This window comes from Phyllostomus discolor, chromosome 4 (genome assembly GCF_004126475.2).
Source record: "Phyllostomus discolor isolate MPI-MPIP mPhyDis1 chromosome 4, mPhyDis1.pri.v3, whole genome shotgun sequence".
Taxonomy (NCBI): Eukaryota; Metazoa; Chordata; class Mammalia; order Chiroptera; family Phyllostomidae; genus Phyllostomus; species Phyllostomus discolor.
In genome coordinates, this window is record NC_040906.2 from 33,255,965 (window position 1) to 33,276,612 (window position 20,648).

Consider the following 20,648-nt stretch of genomic DNA (forward strand, 5'->3'; position numbering starts at 1 on the left):
TTTTTTGTTGTTATATACTAGAATATACTCTTAGCTTTGATTTTTCTACTATGTATTATAATCTTTGAATATGGTAATGCTGTAGATATATTTTAAATTGAAAGACTGAAAAATATTGAATGAAATACATAATACAGTGTTTATATTGATACCAAGTAGACACATATCACATTAAATTCAAGCAACAGGGCGTTGTAAAAAGAAGGCTTTCTGAACTATTTTGAAATGCTCCCCAGTTCCTTTCTGATGAGAGCAAATTTTACTTCCTAATTTTTATGTACCATCTAGCTCTTCAGAAAACAGTTTATCTTGACTTCACACATTTTCTCAATCTAAGTACATTTTATTTAAAGGCTTTCAATTTGAAAGATCTCATTAAAATTACATTAGATGTTTCATATAAAGACATTGTCTGCAAATACTGATTATAATGCTGTAAGCAAAAAAGAAAATAATTAAAACAATGCAGATAATTCCCATTTAAACTCTTAATTTTAGATTTTTAAATCTCAGGAAAATATTTTGGGTAATATATTAGATCAAGCTTAACTGATAAAATTATTTACCTAAGTGAATTCTTAGTTTGAGCAAAGCTCCTACACTCCATTTTATTTATTCCTTTTTAGAATTTGTGTTGCAGTGACCATATTGGTTATTGTTATAAGTTTTTGTCTCTAATTTTTAAAGAAACTAAATCAGAAGGCACGTATGAAGCTGCTGGCAGGATTAATTAATATTAGCAGTATTCAATGAATTCATATTTGTTTCATGACAGATGACATAGTTTAATCACTGTTTCTACCTGTGAAGAATCCTTAACGTTTAATTTATATTTCACTACATGAAGGAAATTGGTGGTAAATGATATAAATGTCAGGAAAAAAGGATCAAATTTTTCCACTAATGGGCTTGTCTGTAATATATTTGATACTGCAATTTTGTGCTCATTATTGCTATTGATTTCTTTAAAATAGATAGTTACGATTACAAACAATTTAGTATTTAAAGACTGAGAGTAAAAAAGACAGATGTAAATGTCACTGTGATTATGAGATATTAAGTGTGGAGTTCTAATTACTGAACCTGATGTGGAAAGAACTCTAATGGAGTAAAAATGTAATTTATATAAAACTCTTGATAGTATAGATAAATAACTTGACCCTAAAATACAAAGTCAAATGTAGTTAATTATATCTTAGCTAGTAAAAACTACAGTCATAAGGTTTATAGGTTGGTAAACAACTAATGAAAGATCTAATGAATTTTCTGGTAAATTATATGTCAGAAGTAACTTAAGAAGTAGCTTTCAGACTTAAGAAGTCTGAAAATGTTTAAAAGTGATTAGATTTACTGCGATATAAAATAACACCAGGAATAGTAAAACTCCATTTCTATGCAGGAAGAATTTAAAATGTCTGATTAGATCGTATCTCATGTTCTAAAATAAACCATCATTACGTATAGTAATATTAAAATTAGGCTGTGTGAAAACAAAGGTGGTCTGTGTGTGTGTGTGTGTGTGTGTGAAATCTGAGGGCTACATGCACCATTTCAAAGGCGTCAATTTTTGAAAATGTATTTATCGATAAGAACATTTAACATGAGACCTATTCTTTTAACAAATTTCTAAGTACACAGTGCAGTATTATTAACCATGGGGATGTGGTGCAGTAGATTTCTGAAACTTATTTATCTTGTATAACTGAAACTTTATACCTATTGAGTAGAAACTCCCAATTTCCTCTTCCCTTGGCCCCTTAGAAGCACCTTCCACTCTCTGCTTCTATGGGTTTGGCTATTTCAGATACCTCATGCAGGTGAAATCATATGGTACATAATTATCCTTCTGTGACTATCATGTCTTATTACATAATGTCTTCCAGTTTCATCCCATGTTGCATGTTGTGAGATTTCTTTTTCAAAAATTGAGTAATATTCCATTGTATGTACATGTTGCATTAAAATAAACCCATTCATCTATTAGTGGGCATTTAAGTTATTTCTATAGCTTGGGTTTTGTGAACAATGGAACAATGAACATGGCAGTGTACATGTGTCTCCTGATTATAAGATCATCATTTCAATGTTTTTTATCGATACCTGGAAATGGCATTGTGGGGTCATATGGTAATTCTATTTTTAATTTTTTGAGGGACTTCTATGTTCTTTTTCATAATAGTTGCACCATTTTACATTCCTACCAACAGTTTATAAGGATGTCAATTTTCCACATTCTCAACATGTTTTTTGTTTTTGTTTTTGTTTTCTGATATTGGCCATCCTAACAGATGTGAAAGTTATATCTCACTGTTGTTTGATTTGCATTTCCTTGATGATTAGTAATGTTGAACACCTTTTCATGTATCTGTTGTCCATTTCTATGTCTTCTTTGGAAAAATATCTATTCAAGTCTTTTGCCCATTGTTAAAGCTGGTTATTTATTCATTTTTTTTACAGTTAATTTATAGGAGTTCCTTGTGTACTTTATATATTAACTCCTTATTAGATACATGGTTTGTCAATATTTTCTCCCATTCTATAGGTTGCCTTTTTACCCTGTTAATTGTTTCCTTTGCTGTGTAGAAGGGTTTTAGTTTTATGTAGTTCCACTTACTTACTTTTTGCTTTTGTTGCCTGTGCTTTGGGTGTTATATTCAATAAATCATTATCAAGACAAATATCATTAAGGTTTTTTCCTATGTTTTGTTCTAGGGATTTTATGATATCTGGTTTTGCATTTAAGTCTTTATTCCACTTTAGTTTATTTTTGGGTGTGGCATAGATAATGATCCAATATCATTCTTTTGTATGTGGATATTCAGTTTTCCCAATATTACTTGTTGAAGATATATCCTTTCCCCCACATGTATTCTTGAAATCCAATTTTTTGGTGAGAAAATCAATTGACTGTATATGCATGGGTTTATTTCTGGGCTTTCTATTTTGTTTCCTTGGTCTGTATGTCTCTCTTTATTCCCATACCACAATGTTTTGAGTACTATAGTTTTGTAATATATTTTGAAATCAAGACATAGAGAGCCTACAGCCTTTTTCTTCTTTCTCAAGATTGTTTTGGTTATTCTTTGTGGTTTCTTATGAATTTTAGGATTGCCTTTTCTATTTCTATAAGAAGTGCATTTGGAATTTTGATAGGAATTGCAGTGAATTTATAGATCATTTTGGGTAGCATGGGCATTTTAACAATTTAAATCTTTTAATCCAGGGACATAGCATATCTTTATATTTGTGTCTTCTTTAATTTCTTTCATCAATGTTTTAGCATACCAATCTTTAGCCTTCTTAAGTTCATTTTAAAGTATTTCATAAACTTTAGAAATGTGAGCTGTTGGTCTCAGCAGGAGAATGGCATATGTAGCAGGGTTCCAACCATAATGCTTTGCACACATTGGAAAGGGGGTGATCAGGAAAGTGGAGAGAGTATCTTATTCCCCAGTTGGACACCTTTTTGGAGTGGGGATAAGAAAGGCAATTCAAGGGTGTTTTGGGAAAGCCATAGAGAAATAAAGTTGGCTTCCACTCTCATTTTTTTGTTTAAAAGATTTCATTTATTTATTTTCAGAGAGAGGAAAATGAAGGGAGAAACAAAGGGAGAGAAACATGGATGTGAGAGAGAAACATCATTGGTTGCCTCTCCTTTGTGCTCTAACTGGGATCGAACCCACAACCCAGGCATGCACCCCGACAGGGAATCAAAACAGTGCCCCTTAACTTTGCCAGATGATGTCCAGTCAATTGAGCCACACTGGTTTAGGCATTACACTCATAATTTTTTTACTGGGACAAAGACATGCTCTTTCCTAGTGGTTCATAGGAACTTCAAGGAAGGCATCTGAGCTTCAGTAGTATGGTCCATGTCACACCTGAGAGAACTGGTCTTTGGGGAGGGGATAGCAGTAGAAAGACCTATAGAGAAGCCCTTGGGGGTATTTATAGCTATGAGCATAGCATATGGGCATAACATGTTATTAACAACAGCTGCAGTTAATAACACCTTTGATCTATTTCTATAATTTCTCTTCCTACCCATTCCTGGAAGTGCTGGAAGCAAATGAGCAAAGGAGAGGGGAATAGAGAAGGAGAGCCCACTGGTTTCCGTTCCAAGTTTCCTCCCACTGAGGGAAAGGCTATGGAACTGAATGCAAGATTGAGATTTTGAAATAGACTAGTCTGAAAATCTTAATACTTAAAAGTGACTGGGAAACAATAGTACTGCCCAAGATGTCATTAAAAGTTGGGAAAAGCAAATTTAACAGAGCATGTTTAAAGGCAGTGAATGGAGGAAAATAAAACTGCACCACCTTTGTGTCCCACTAGGTTCAAGAGCATCTGTAGGCCAGTTCTGTGTGCATATAGGAAGCTAAGTGACACTGTTGATTTCACAATTTTGTTTTGCTTTTCAAAATTTAATGGTGGTGTCAAAAACATTTTATTTTGTTATTAAAATTTTTCTCTTTATTATTTAAGTGTGTTTATGTTTTGAGGTGGTTAGGAAACAACTCCTAAACTCACAGAGGAGAAAGTTAATTTGGAACTTGATTCCCACTTTCCAGTCTTGAATTTCTCTCTTTAGGGAGAAAGTGTGTGTGTGTGTGTGTGTGTGTGTCTAGTGTCTTTTATACTGGCACACCAAAATAAGATGTTTTCCATAAAGTAAAAGGAATTAGCATAATGACAATGTTATATATTTTATAAACCATATTATCTTCAACTAGTCCTCTAATTTTATTATTTCAAATAAAGCTGTATATGAACATCTTTGTGTAGAAACTTTTCATTTGAATTGTATTCTCAGAATGGAGTTCTAGAAATTGCAAGAATAAGCAGAACATCTTTGTAAACCGCTGTTTATGTATAACAAATATCCTCTTAGAAATTATGGGTATAAAAGAAAATAAAGAAGACATGGTACTTGGAGGCCAGGCAGAGGAGGTGCTGGAGAATCTGGTAAAAGCACCATTGTGAAGCAAATGAGGATCCCGCATGCTGATGGATTTAATTGAGAGGGCAGCGAAGAGGACCTGTAGGCTTAGAGAAGCAATATTGAAGGTGAGAAGGCTACCAAGGTGCACGACGTCAAAAACGATCTGAAGGAGACATCGAAACCATTGTGGTTATCATGAGCAACCTGGTGACCCCCGTGGAGCTGGCCAACCCTGAGAGCCAGTGCCGAGTGGACTACATTCTGAGTGTGATGAGCGCTCCGGACTCTGACTTCCTACCGAGTTCTGCCCGCACGCCAAGCCTCAGTGGGAGGAGAGGGAGTGCGCACCTGCCACCAACGCTCCAGCGAGTACCAGGTGATTGCGCCCAGTACTTCTGGGACAAGGTTGATGCCATCAAGCAGGCTGACATCAATCGCCTGTCCCCAGTGATTGGGACCTGCTTCACTGCCGTGTCCTGACTTCTGGAATCTTTGAGACCAAGCTCCAGGCGCACCAAGTCAACTTCCACATGTTCGAGGTGGGTGGCCAACGCAATGAACTCCGCAGGGGGATCTGGTGCTTCAATGACGTGACTGCCACTATTTCTGCGGTGGCCAGCAGCGGCTACAACATGGTCATTTGGGAGGCTGACCAGACCAACGGCCTGCAGGATGCTCTGAACCTCTTCAAGAGTATCTGGAACAACAGATGGCTGCACACCATCTCTGTGATTCTGTTCCTCACAAGCGAGACCTGCTGTTGAGAAAGTCCTTGCTGGAAATTCGAAAATTGAGGACTACTTTTCAGAATTTGCTCACACAATACTCCTGAAGATGCTACTCCCGAGTCCGGAGAGGACCCACGCGTGATCCGGGCCAAGTACTTCATTCGTGATGAGTTCCTCAGAATCAGCACTGTCCCCCTGGCAACGGGGGCCTCTACTGCCACCCCCACTTCACCGCACAGTGGACACCGAGAGCATCCGCCGCGTGTTCAATGACTGCCGCGACATCGTCCAGCACATGCACCTCCGTCAGTATGAGCTACTCTAAGAAGGGAACCCCCAAATTTAATTAAAGCCTTAAGCACAATTAATTAAAAGTGAAATGTAATTGTTCACACAGTTAATGACCCACCATAGGGCATGATAGACAAAGCAACCTTTCCTCTCCCCATTGAGTGATTTTGGGAAACCCCATTTCTCCCTTTTAGCTTGCTTAAATATTCCAAATTTAGAATGCTTAAGGTGGCCTTCAGATAAAGAAACAAATAAAGGCCACAATGGTTCCCTCTCTAAGTAATTAAAATAATAGCAGCAAACAGAAATATATAAGTGAAATAAATGAATAAAGAAAATACTGTCTTGTGCAGCATTAAAAACCAACAAAAAATAAATGTGAGCAAAAAAAGAGAAAATAAAGAAGACAATAAAAATCATGCTAAGTATCATGAGCTAGAGTGATTACTATTTTCTTTCATATTTTGCCTATGCTTAAATATTTTGAAAATGCGAAATCCTGATGTATAACAATATCTGTGTACTACACTCTAATTAATACTATATCATGAGAATTGTCCATATTCAAATATTTAAAAAAATTTGGTTTCAAGATAAAATATTATTTTATTGAGTTGATTTATAAAAATTTAGTTTTCTTTTCTTAACCATGGATACTTAGATTCTTTCAAATTGCTTTGGGATTATGATACTGCACTGAACATTCACAAATAAAATTTTTTCACATACGTCTATGATCATTTTTCTTTAACCTGTATTCCCACAAATGGAATTCCTGAATCAAAAATTAGGAGTATTTTTCTAAATTGCTTTCAAGAAAGTTCATACCAATTTTTCTGTCTTACCAGCAGTTTATGAGAGGCATATATTTTCAGTATTTTCTTGTTTATACTCCAGTTGGCATTGAAAATTACCATGAGAAATTTTGCAAGTTTCTTAAGGAAAGCTGATATCATTTTTGTTTTCATGTCTTTGATTATTAATGAGGTTGAACTTTTCATTTCATGTTTATTAGCCATTTGTGTTTCCTCCTGTGTGTTCTTTGTTCATGGTTTTTTTTTGTTCATTTAGCTATTTGATGCATTTGCATTTTAAAAAGGAACTCATTAACACAAATAAATCTCTAATTAGTGAACCTATGTTGGAAATACTTTTTAAGCAGAGGGAGATCTTTCTTGCTCTTGTCTACTCTTTTAAAAAATATATTCAATAAAAAGATATTAAGCATCTACTCTGTATAAGGAACTATGCACTGTGGGAAATAAATTGGAAAAAATAATTTCTAGCCAGAAGGAAGAGGTTATTGTAAGGCTTCAGCTTAAAATGATTGAGCCTTTTCCTTCTAAAAACTCATTGATTTCTCATTAGGAAATTATAAAAACTAATTAAAGTATGTTAGGGGAAATGTGAACAATAATTATTGATAATTCTATCACCTTATTGCATTACTTTTGTACTTCTTAGATACCTTTTGTTTGCATTTGACATAATTGTAATCATACGCTCCATAGTACTTTGTATCTTCCTCTTTTTACATTGTAGCTTAACCCAGTCTTTTGTAAGGACAGGACTTCATTCTATTGAGCGGATCTCATTGCAATTTATTTAGTTATACTCATATTTTGGGGCATTTAGGTTTTTTCCCCTTTCCCATCATAATTTCTGTTCTATATTTCTTGGCAACTTATTTTTGTTTTTCAGTAGATAGTGTGTCATTGGCATAACACTCAGCTATTTGCATTTTAAATATGGAAAAGCTAATTAACTTAAGGAGTGACAAGTAGTGGTTTTTGGGAAATCATGCTCCTTTTTGTAGGCGATAATTTTTTTAGTGGTTTCCTTGTGTACCTTACATCACACCGCATTATTACTACTTGTGTTACATTGGAAAGAGCAGTAGACTCAGGGAGAGGAGACTTGGCTCACACCTCGCTTTGCGATCTTGGCTAAATTATGCTTTTAGAGTCTCCATTTTTTCATTTATAATGTATGGCTTCTAAAGTCTGCACCACATGATACCGTTACGAGGATTAAATAAAACAGCATACAGTGCCTCCTACAATATGTGCTCCAAACTGGTTCAAGTCAATGTTAGATTCTTCCCTCTCTCATTCAATCCCTCTCCTTCATTCTGGCTGTTTAGAAGGAAAATTGAATCTTGAGTTGGCTTGAGGACTTCAATTTTGTTTTATTTGTCTCCTTCCAAATTCTATACAAATAGGCTCTCAATTATGGCTATACCTTAAGGTTCCTTGAAAGCCCTAAAATTGAGTAATTACTGATTTTCCATCAGTTTACTCTAAGGCAATGTGTGAGTATAGCACTTTTAGTTCAAAGAAATCTTTTCTAATTTCTTTGGTTGATACTTGCCAGAGTACCTTACTCAGAGCCAGGATTTGAGCCACACCTAAGTCTTCAGCTTTTTCAGAAAGCTGGGCTCCTGGCCTTCCTTTGTACTTCTAATAGACTTTATTCTCCTCATCATGTCCTTGAAATTTGTCCGTCACATATTTTGCTTATTAAGTGGTTATGACTTCTGACACAACTAGAATAGAATTACTCAAGATGTTCTATTCTAATTTCTTAGTAATACAGTGAACGTTACATTTTAGGAGGGGAAAATGAGATTCTAAGTGTACTTACTGCTTATGATGCCTTTCATTCTCATGAGTGAAATGATGCCTGTATTTAATGTGTTTTCCTTATCGACTGCTTAAAAGCCTCACTGAAATAAGATGAGAAATCCCTGTTCTGGCAAAGATACTTTCTGTTTCAGAATTGAAATTTAAGAAAATCAGAACTTTATCTGTAGTATATGTGACCTTTACTATTTGACATGTACTTAACTGAACATGAACCATATCATAATGTGAACAGTTTGTCCATGAACTTCATAAAATAACATATATATGTGTATGTGTGTGTGTATATAGGTACATATAGTTGGTCCAGAAAGTATTCAGCCATGTAGCCACGCAATATGAAAAATAGAGACATTTATTGAAGAAGATACAAGATATAAGAAACATTGTACACAGGACAAGGATGCTTTAGTCCCCTTCAAAGTAGGCACTATGGGACCTCACACAGCTCTCCCAAACTCTATCAGCTGCCCTGTTGTGTTTTCCTGAATCTCATCAACAGTCTTAAATCTCTTCTCTTTCAAAGGCTATTTTGGAAAAGTAAAGATACTATGATTTTTTTAAGCAGCATGTTTCAGTATAACTATTGTATATAGTGATATATATATGTGTGTGTGTGTGTGTGTGTGTGTGTGTGAACATATATATGCATACATATAGTCAGCATTATGATAGTGGACAAATAGGGAACATAATAAATTCTACTGTGTTACCCAGACTGAATGTGAGTAGGACAGGGTCAGGGGGAGGGGAAGGGGAAGGACAGATGAACAGCAAAGGAGCAGAGCCTCGACTATTGCTCCAGAGGTGGATGAATTCACTTTAAATTTCATTTCTGCCCTGAATTACTTGCTTGATCTTGGGCAGACAGTGTAAACTCTCTAAGCTTCAGTTTTCTTGTCTATGAAATGGGGTAATAATACCCTCCATACACTGTTGCTGTGAAGATGATATTAACTCGGCAGGGTGCCACATAATAAAGGTTTTCATGGGAAGTTATTGTCATTATTAATAAATTCTAACATCTCAAATTTCACCAGAAAATAATTTGATTGATCCTAGGGTTTGCCAGTAGTTTAATACATTCAAAAAAACCCTAATAATTTTGGTTATTAAAAGGTTTGTCTCAAACTATCCAGCCTATCTAAATTATAGGAAAGGATAAAATACAATACAGAATTTAGTTATTTTATATGAAAACAGTGATAAAAGAAGCAAGTTTTGGGATAAATTTATTCATATATTTATAGAATTATGCTGTCAGGACTTTTAATATACCTAGTGCCTGCTTCTTTTTAAGTGCAAATTTTTAAAGAACAGTTTTGAATACTTTAGTTCATTAGCACTGTGGTGCAACTTACTTTTATCAGTCCTATTTCTTCAGTTGGAAATGACTGCAGGAAACCACCTGGGGGAAGAAATGAATAAAGTAAAGGTAGGGAAAAGATGAATAAAGGTACGAAGACAGTGGAAAAAAGAAGGCAGAAGAGCAAGAAACACAGCCCGACACACAAGCTTCCGAGTTCATTCTGCCCTGTGCAGAATGTACATTTTGCTCGATGCCTATCTATAATTAAAAAAAAATTCTCAAGAAAAATGTCCAATAAATTGCTCAGAAAAACCATCTTTTAAAATTAAGCATTTTGAAATTAACATGCATTGGTACAAAAAAAGAAATTATTTTTGAGTCTAACATCTGCTGAATTAACTACCCAAATTCACTTCTTTTATTGTTAGCAAAATTTTTCTAATAAATCCTTTCAGAATAAATTTAGATTTAGAAGAAAATTATGAAAATAGTACAGAGAGTTCCAAATATTCTTCACTCAGCTTTTAATATTAACAACTTACATAACCATGGTACATTTGTCAAACTTATTTATCTTATGATACTGTTAACTCTAGACTTTATTTGAATTTCAATAGCTTTTCTGCTAATGTCCTTTCCGGTGTCTGTGGTCAATCCAGGACCCCACATTGCATTTAGAGTCCTTTGGTCTGTGACTGTTTCTCAGTCTCTCCTAGTGTATTAGTTCCCTATTGCTGCTATACCAATAACCGCAAACTTAGTGGCTCAAAACAATGCATACTTATTTTACAGTTCTAGAGGTCGGAAGTCCGAGAGTGGGGTTCACTGGGCTAAAATCAAGGTGCCCACAAATGTTTGTGCTGGCTCTAGGGAAGAATCCATTTTCTAGTCCTTTCTAGCTCCCAGAAGCTGCTCACTTGGCTTGGCTTGTGGCCCCTTTCATGTGCAGAGCCAGCCATGGCTGTTCACGTCTTTCTCACAATGCCATCTCGTTGCTTCAGATCCTGCTGCCTCCCTCTTTTTCCTGTGAAGATCCATGAGCTTATTTTCAGATCGCCATGATTATTCAGGATAATCTCCTTATCTTAAAGTATGCTGATTGGCAACCTTAATTCCATCTGCAAATGTAATTGGCCATTGACAGATTTGGAGGTTAGTATCTGGACAAATAGATATATTTGATTATTCTGCCTACTACAGCCTACCCTCTGGCTCCCAAAGATTCATGCCTGTTCCACATACAAAATATATTCATTCCATCCCCCAAATGCCAAACCATCAAGTCCAAAGTCTCATCTTAATCTCCTCAGCTCAAAAAGTCTCAGGTCTCATGATCTAAATCAAGTAAATTGGGTATGTGGGAGGCTCTGCCCATAATCCATGTGGGGAACAACTTCTTTTTATCTATGAACATTGTGGACAGAGATGCAGCACTGAAATAAATCTAACGAAAGTTGTTGCACAGAGTGATCTGATCATAAATTCCTAACTGCGCAGGTCAGAGGAGGTGGTCATGCCCCAGGCCTGTAAAAGGTTTATCTTTGCTTTAAACAAGCCCCGTCTATTGTTCTTGTGGGTCCAGGTTAACATACCTTTGAAATGCCTGAAGTAATCCTCTTCCAGGCCCCTTGAAGTCTTAACCACCCTGAAGGGAGCACATAATCTTGTTAACTCTCCAGGACCTTGCTCTCTGCCACCTTTATGTCATCTTCCTCCTGTTCCTTCTGTAATTCCAAGTGTATAAAAAAAGAAACTGCAAAAGTGTCATTCTCAGAAACATTTGAGATCTTGCTTCCTGGCAACGTAGGCAGTTTGGCTCAAACAAACTCATAAAAATTCTCTACAGGTTTGTACATTCTTATGCCGACAACATAAAACTCAAGACACAAATTACTTACTTCCAAAATACAATGGTGGAACAGGCATAGAATACCAGATACAGAAGTGTTCAGCTCAAAAGTGGAGAAAATAGGAGGAAAAAAGGAATCAGGAAATGTTATAACTATTAAAAATTCACATTTTAGTGTTGCCTGAAGATGCTCACAGACAGACTGTGAGGGTCCCACCCAGGTGACCAGTGCACCAGTGTAATAAGACTGACCCCTGCCACCAGTTCCCCTTCTTTCTCTCCCCTGACTGTGCCATTCAAATGCACCAATGAAACCCCCTCCTGTCTTTTCTTGTGTACCCAACCCTGACACCCAATATATAAAAGCACATGCCCAGGGGGCCTCAGGCTGTCTGGAGCCTCCACCTACTTGGATAAGTCTGCTCCCCTGGCGCCCCCTGCCACATTACCCCCTTCTCTCTGTGTAGTGACTCTCTCTTTGGGACTTGAGTGTATAATAAATATTGTTTTTCCTGAGCCTCTCTTCTGTTTCCTGGTGTGGCCACACCTGATTATCTTATGAAAGAACACGGAACACACAGATCCCAAGCAATTTCAAAATCCTTCGTGGCTCCCCACTACGCCCTCTGGGGTTCACATCTCCACCCAGGAATCACTCTTCCTTTCTCACGCAGCACGTGTTTTCAGCTGAGTAGTTGAGCAGTTTGCTTCTTGCCTCTACAATTTTGGGGAGGTAACAGCTTTTTTATATTTTGTACTCTTTTAGTCCAAATGGGCAATGTTTCTGCTGGGATAAAGTTCTCAAGAACCAAACGATGTTATGATCTTAGTGTGACCCATGTCAGACTTGAGGCTTACAGGGCTCTAAGATAATAACTTCGTGTTGCTTTAAGCCACTAAGTGTGTGTTGAATTATTATAACAACAACCAAAAACTATTACAATTGGACTTAGCGATATTTAAGTCATTGGAGATTGTGATAAAAGTTGTTTCAGGGAAGAGAGAAATGGAAGCCCGTTTAGAGAGTATTTAAAAGAGAAATGGGGAACAGCTGGACAGTGCATACAGACCACACTTGTGTTTCCACATACTCTATACTTTCTTTACCTTAGCTCATTATCTTCCTTGACTGGCGTGCCCTTCTTCCTATCCTAATTCTGCCCTGTTTTTCTGGTTAATTACTATAATGAAACCTTCCCTTGCTCTTTTAGTCTGGATTAGCTCTTTCTTTTTGGGGTTCTTATCACTTGGACACTTATGACATTATATGATATAAGCTCTTTCCCCACCAAAATCGTTAGTATGCTCAGCAATGAACAGTGCTTACATGGAACAGAGATCAATAAATGCTTCTTGAATTAATGATTATTTGGGGGGCTCTCGTACATTGATAAATTAAGCAATTATAAAGTATTCTCTACTACTCTATAAAGTTTATTACCTCTGATCTTTAGGTGCAGTTCAATAGTTAGGCTTCTATCCAAATATTTGGTAAGGTAAGCAGGAAAATTAAGCAATAGAACAAATACTCATCAAATTTCAATCAAATTCTAGCTTCAGCTCACAAAATCTATTTACTTATGGAAAGCTCTTTCCTAGGAAAATATTTGTAGATCATTATAATGAGTTTCAAAAGTAAATTTCCAAGTAAGTCCTAAGTTATGTCTCTACTTGGAAATTAAAAAAACATATTTATAAAACTGAATCTGAAGCTATTTAAATTTCAAGACAGAGGGTGCTAGGAAATGCTGTAAACATTTGAAAGCTTAAATGCACCTGCATTGAAAGCTTAAATATCCTTAGACATAGGAACTAGAACCTTCAACCAATTACAATAATCAGGAAGGAAAATTTACCCAAATAAATGGAAAACATGGTTTAAGTTTTAAGATGTTATAGAATTTTACTTCCTTAAACTTAATTTACTTTTAAATGTTCTCACTTGTTCCTACCGATTCCCTATACTTTTCTTGGCAGTCTACTCATTCAGTAGACAAAATATCCTGTTGCTTCAGAAATTACATTGTTCAGTTAATTTTTCCTGCCCTCTCACCAAGCACCAATTCCCACACTTTGTCTTCTATTATCTGATAGGCACTGAAATTTGCTTTGAGTAAGCAGCACTGTCTTACATAATTAGAAGTCTTTCATCTTGTAACTACACCCATTTGAAACAACCTGGAACAAAAAAGAAAACAAGCCGTGTTTTTGAGCAGCCGGGAACACTGTCACAAAGAGCAAACTCCACAGCTCATGGAAGTGCTCTTTGGAGAGAGTTCCACAGGCCCTCACTGAAAGCCTGCTCACTCTGACGTTGTTCATTTATCAATATACCCTGAGGACGGTAACGCCTGATGTCATAACAAGGTAACTATTATTCATGATGTGTTGATCTTGAGTCACGAGTGCAAGTTACCTCGTGTTCTATATATGAAAATGAATGAGAAGAGGAAGTGGGTAGTTCATCCCTGGAAGAGTGCCAGCCAAAATAGATGAAACAGAAAGTTTCAGCCCTTGAGAAATGGCCTCTGGTAGTTTACAAAATACATGTTTGGGGAACACATCATTTAGTAATAATGCAGAACAAATTTTTCAATTCACCCACTAGTAGTCCCTTGCAATCTTAAATTTACTGTACTCTTAAGTTAAATGTATATGAACAACAGTTTGGAGATAACTAAAGAAACCCTAGGGTGTCATGAAGCCTCCTGGGGTCCACATGATATGATAGCTATAGAAAAAAGTCTGACTGCTGAGTCAGAATTAGCCAGCTGACTAGAAATTCAGATACGCTGGGTTTAGATCACTACTCAGCCACTGATGAGCTGTGTGAACTTTGTCCAACTATGTAACTGTACTGTGTCTCAGTTTCTTCATTTGTGAAAAGGGCATAATAAATGTAGCCACTTTCTAGTGTGGGACACAGTAAAATACAACAAATCTTAGTTGTTATAACAGTTTTCTACACATTTTAAATTTTATCAATGCCAGAAACACATCCATTAGATGCATAGAAGGAAAGCAGAGAGACTTATAAAATCTGAGCATTGGAAGAAAACTTAAAAATTACTCAGTGAAGGGAGCTTAAAAACTATCTAATCTAACTTTCACCCAGTGTAGAAATCTCTTCAAATTTCCTGATAGTCATTTACTGCATGAAAATTTCATGGAAAGGAGCTAACTCTTTCAGGAGTGGATTGTGGCATGGCTCTCCTGATTTCCATCCATTTACCTTAGCCTACTTTGTAGAACAGTACTGAGTAAAAAAGCCTACCTTTTATGGAGTGCAGACAGTGTTTCATGTAACGTACTACACACAGTACATGCATTATTGCTAATCCTTATAATAACCCTAAAAAATTGATATTCTTAACTTTGTTTTAAAAGTTAAGAAATTGAAGCACAGAGGGCCAAAAATTTTTCTGAGGTCATACAGTTAATATGTTTAAAAATGATGAAGTGTTCTTATCAGTAATAGCTCTTTAAAATATTTGAAAATATGTATTAGTTTTCCCTAAGCTCTCTCTTTCCTACAGCAAGCAATTCCTCAGCTACTTGCTATTCCTTATATGATATGAGGAGTGCATTTCAAATTTGTTGCCCTTTCATGAATACTTACAAATTTTTTAAATATTGCTTTTAAGTGTGACACCCAGGTATGAATACTCTTCTCTAGATAGATATTGCCTATCCTAATTTAGATATTACTCTATTATACAGCCTAAGACTTTTTTCCTTTGCAGCTGTATTAAACTGTTGACTAAGTTCAATTAGAGATCAACTAAGCCTTCCAGGTTTCTTCTCCCTCTTAGTAAAAATGCTATCAAGACTGATCTCTACTACCTTGTACACATGCAGGGTGTTTGTTAATCAGTTTAATTTTTTTACTTATCACATGTCTGTTAATTTTATTTTATAGGTTTCATTTCAGTGTTGCACCATCAAGATCATTTTAAATCTTCATTCTGTCATCCAACACATTATGTCTGCCTTTCAACTTAGTGTTATCTGTAAGGTTTAATAACCATCCTTCACATGCATTTATCAGGCTGTTGATAAAAATATTGAACAGGAAAAGGGCAAAGATATAATTCTGTAGCATGTAACCAGAGATATTTTACTTAACAATGCCCCATCTAAATGAGTAATGATCAAGAGATAAAAAATCTGTAGAGTACTTAATAGTTTCTAAGCTCCGGATTTATTATGCAATATATTACTGTGATGTACTCTAGTCATCTCCTACCTAAGTAGGTAGTCAGTCAGATGACAATGGGGGTGGGGGATGAGCAATTTCCTGCTGTGTGCTGGGATGTTAGGAGCTTTGGAAACACTGCTTCTTTTTCCCAAGTGCCTCCTCATTCAATTCACTGTTGTGATGAATACAAAGAAACTTTGTTAGTGACTTAAATAAGAGTTTGTGTACTATCAGAATGCTAATTCTATGGTGTTTTTTCAATATACTATATCTTTACTTATTATTTTATTTACCTTCTATCCTTCTGGAATGTAAGCTCTATAGGACAGGGATATATATATATATATATATATATATATATATATGGAGTATGTTCAGAAAAAGTCCAACCATTGTTAATATAACAAGAACCATTTGTGTGACAGTGTTGTAACCTGGCAGCCAAGGAGAATGGACTGGAATGTGCATGTGTGAACAATGACAACTTCACTGTACAGTCACTGGGGATGGTAGGCGCCATTGAGTGAGCATGTGTACTGTGTGGTGTCACATTTAAAATGATTGAGTGAGTAGAGCAATGAATCTGCATCAAGTTTTTCATTAAGATTGAATATTCCTCTGCAGAAACTATTTGGATAATTCAGACCACAGCTGTGGGCAACTGGTGATTGGCAGCTTCATCACAGCAGTGTCCCCACTCATGCACGGTGTCTCATGCACTTTTTTGGTGAAATATCAAATCACTCAGGTGACTCAGTCCTCCCACAGCCCAGATTTGGTGCCTTGCAATTTCTGGCCTTTCCCAAAACTAAAATCATCTTTGAAAGAGAAGAAACTTCAGACTATTGATGAGATTTAGGAAAATATGACTGCACAGCTGATGGTGATTGGCGAGTGTGAGATCCTAAGGTGCCTACTTTGAAGGGGACTGAGGTGTCATTGTCCTATGTACAACATTTCTTCTATGTTCTTTTTTTTTTTTTAAAGATTTTATTCATCCATTTTTAGGGAGGGAAGGGGGGAGAGAGAGAGAGAGAGAGAGAGAGAGAGAGAGGGAGAGAGGGAGAGAAACATCAATGTGCGGTTGCTGGGGGCCATGGTCTGCAACCCAGGAATGTACCCAGCTGGGAATCGAACCTGGGACACTTTAGTTCCCAGCCTGCGCTCAGTCCACTGAGCTACGCCAGCCAGGGCTCTTCTATGTTCTTTAATAAATGTCTCTATATTTCACATTATATGGCTGGACACCTTTAGGAAAAAAAATATATATGACAGATACACACATATATGATTTTTTCTGTTTTGCTCACTATTTTCTAGCACCTAGAACACATAGTAGATGCTTGTAGTAGATTCTTAAAAACATATGAATAATTGAGTAAGAAACTCTTATAGGTCTGTGAAGTTTTTGCATAAATGTGCGTTGGGTCCTGCAGGGCAAGTTTGATTAATTCAGCCCATCAAGGCAGTGAATGTTTGTAGACAAAATCAATGTGACCTCTCTGCTACTGACCTCTGAATTCACCACCTCTGTCTGCTGCCAGCCTTCTTGCTACTCTGACCCAAAATGTAGGGTCAGGTGCTTTCCCTGTTTTCTCCACATCTTAAGGAACTGACCTGAGACTGACTTGGCCGTCTAGTCCCAATTCAAGTTTTTCTTCCAATGACCAGTCTAGTCTTACAACTTTTCTGAAATGAAGAGCACCTCACCTTAGGCACAAATCCCAGATGTTGAAAGACTGATTTCAGTTTCCATTATTGCTCATTTGCATTTTTTGTTCCTTAGATTCCTTAACAGGGATGTGGCCCTTGTTCACTTGATATCTCCATGTGCTGCTTTGCCTGTAGCTTCACTGCAGAGGGCTTAAGTTCCCGGGCCAAAATGAAGACAGCTCTGGGGTCAGTTGGGTCTGAACAAACCCTCATCCTTTTCATTGTCCGCACTATAGCATATTCTTCTGCAATGAACCCAAGGTATTGCGGGCAAGAACAGAGACAGAGAGTGCATGAGGCCACTGATAGCTGGAAGGTAAGATGCTAAAAGCCAACTCTGCCCACCACTTCGTTTTTACGTTTTTGTCCTACTTATAATACTACTGAGACAGTTTGTGTATATATCCTTCAGATATGATTAGAAAACAAAATACCTGTAAAATACCAAAATAATTTCTTTTTTTTAAGCTGGAAAAAGAGAAGTGACCTGATTATATTTTTTTCAACTACATGACAGATTATGTCCATCTGTTTTTCCCCTTCACTAGGAATAGTGTTAGAGGAAAGAGTTTTAATCTGTAGCCTGATCTTTAAACATAAAGAGGAATTTCCTGACAGTGAGTAGTGAACTACGGAATTTGTTTCTTCTGAGACTGGTATTTCCATCTGGTTTGAGGCAGTTGTCTCTGAAGCTGGCAGGGTGGGGTGTGTGTGGGTTAACTGACCTCTCAGAGTCTTATTCCTCAGAATTTAAGATTAACCTTCTTTGGAGAAAAAAAAGAACTGCAATGCCTTCATGCTTGCCTAATATTTTCAATGTAGGACCATATGAATTTTTGATTTAATGGGGGAGCATATTTAAAAATAACTTTGAAAATAAATGTTCAGCTACTTGTAGAGAGTAGGAGGGCTGATCTTTGAATTTTGAAAAGATTGAATATGGTTCTCTAAAATGTATTTCTGAGTTTGCCGCAGATGAAGTTATTTATTCAGTTATGTTGTGTATTTCTAAACGGAGTTTGAATTTGGAATTAATAATTTTTCGTGTGGAAGTGTTTGGGCTAGACAGTGCTGATAGCAGTGACCCAAATGCCCGTCACTTTGCCCATGAGTGGAAAGAACAGCTTTATAGACCCAGTTACTAATTATAGTAACTTAACTAGCCCAATGATAGATAATGAAAATAGAAAGAAAAACAACTCATGCCTGATTATATAATATGGTTTTCTAAAACACATGATAGAGTCAGAGAATAACTGAAGTAGAAATATGTAACAATAGATAAAGAAAGAAGGTGAAGTTCAAAGTGACCTCAGGGTTTCTTTACACATCTATATAAATATCAAAATATTAAAATTCTGTAAAATTCATATATGGCATTTGCATGAAAACTACTCCCTCAAAAATAAGTGTAAAATGTTGAACAGGTGAACTTTGACTCTTAAATGTTAAATGTTAAAGACTGGTAGTCAAAGAAGAGACTTCGTGCTAGTGGGTTAAATGCTGATAACCTCAGCAATAGTGTTTTATTGCTTGTATTAACACATTTTGAAAGAATACTAAAATTATGCTAAAAAGACCATGTCAGATGCTGGTATTTTATAATAATTTAGACAATAAAACTTAATCTTTAGGTCAGGTGGTACTTAATTATTTAAAGGAATGCAAAAGGCCCAGATCTAGAACAGGTTACTAGTTATGGATTTTACCGGAATGATATATCCCCTTCTTTTTTAGCTTTGTTTTAAATAGAAACATGATTTAGGAAACTGTCAGAGCATGTAGAATAAACTAGTAATATTCCTAAAGAATACAAAGGAAAGTTTGAGAGATCTCTCAGGTACTATAGAAATGTAAAAAAATAAAAAATCTTTAAGAGTTTCACAATTCCAGGCAGCATTGGTGAGTTGCACATAGAAGGTACAACTGATACGTGCATATAATTCATGTCGTGGTGGGAATTATATCTCTTTTATTTCCTCTTCTGGCAATCTTCTGCCTATTTACTGAGTCTTTCTCTCCGTTGTTTCCCATGTCCCAATATGATTATATATAGCCCATGTTTTATTTTACTCAATATGATTGGGCTTTATTCAATATTTTGAGTAGATCCATATATTCCCACTATAATTGCTGTCTCTCTCTCTCTCTCTTCTTTTCTTTTCTTTTTTAGTACCAGTAGCCAATTGAGAAGATATAACATGTGCTTTGGAATAAAATGTTCTGTATGTGTAAGATTAGAAGATTTTAGGGATAAAATTGCATGGGTTCCTACCTCATGTGTTAGAAAAATGAATGATTTGGATGAGGAAGTTACACTGAGAAATCATCTTCTGTCACTGAAAAATTATCTTATTAGGCAATATTTAAAAATGCCAACAAAGGTAGATTTTGGCCAAAAAAGAGGCCTTTTTAAAAGTAAGAGTTCTGAGAGTGAATCTATCAGTTATAAGAACCATTATTATATAGACTCTTAAAAACTAGGAAAATCTGTGAAGATTTTAATACCTCCTGGCATACTGCTAGTTGTCCTCATGAAAGTATTTTTCTGTTTTTGGGGTCATGATCACACAACTGGAGACTGCATTACCCAAACTGCTCTGCTGCAAAAGCCATTCTACAAGGTTTCTTTCCAGGGAATGGGAGGGTAAGTGATCTGTGCGACTTTGTCCTCATTCACTTGCTCTGGGCTTATCCCTTTCTCATGTCCTGTGAGTTAGAACACGGGCATGCTCAAGACCCAGCATGACCCTGGGGTTAGGACTATGCCCCAGGGCATGGTAGAATAATAATGTAAAGGGTGCATGGTCCCTTTACAACTGAATGGCATGGAACTACCCTACAAAGTTAGCCATTCACCTTGGAAGGTGTATGAGAGAGATACATACTCACTTTTTTAACCCATTGTACTTAGGGGTCTCTTTAATACAAAAGCTTGTATGTTTTCTAACATCATAGTTTATGGACAAATATTTT

The 20,648-nt window shown here is 36.3% G+C and overlaps 1 pseudogene; it reads left to right on the forward strand.

Annotated features, from left to right (window-relative positions):
* The first annotated feature begins 4,973 nt into the window (after positions 1-4,973).
* LOC114495320 lies at positions 4,974-6,205 on the forward strand (annotated as a pseudogene).
* The last annotated feature ends 14,443 nt before the right edge of the window (positions 6,206-20,648 follow it).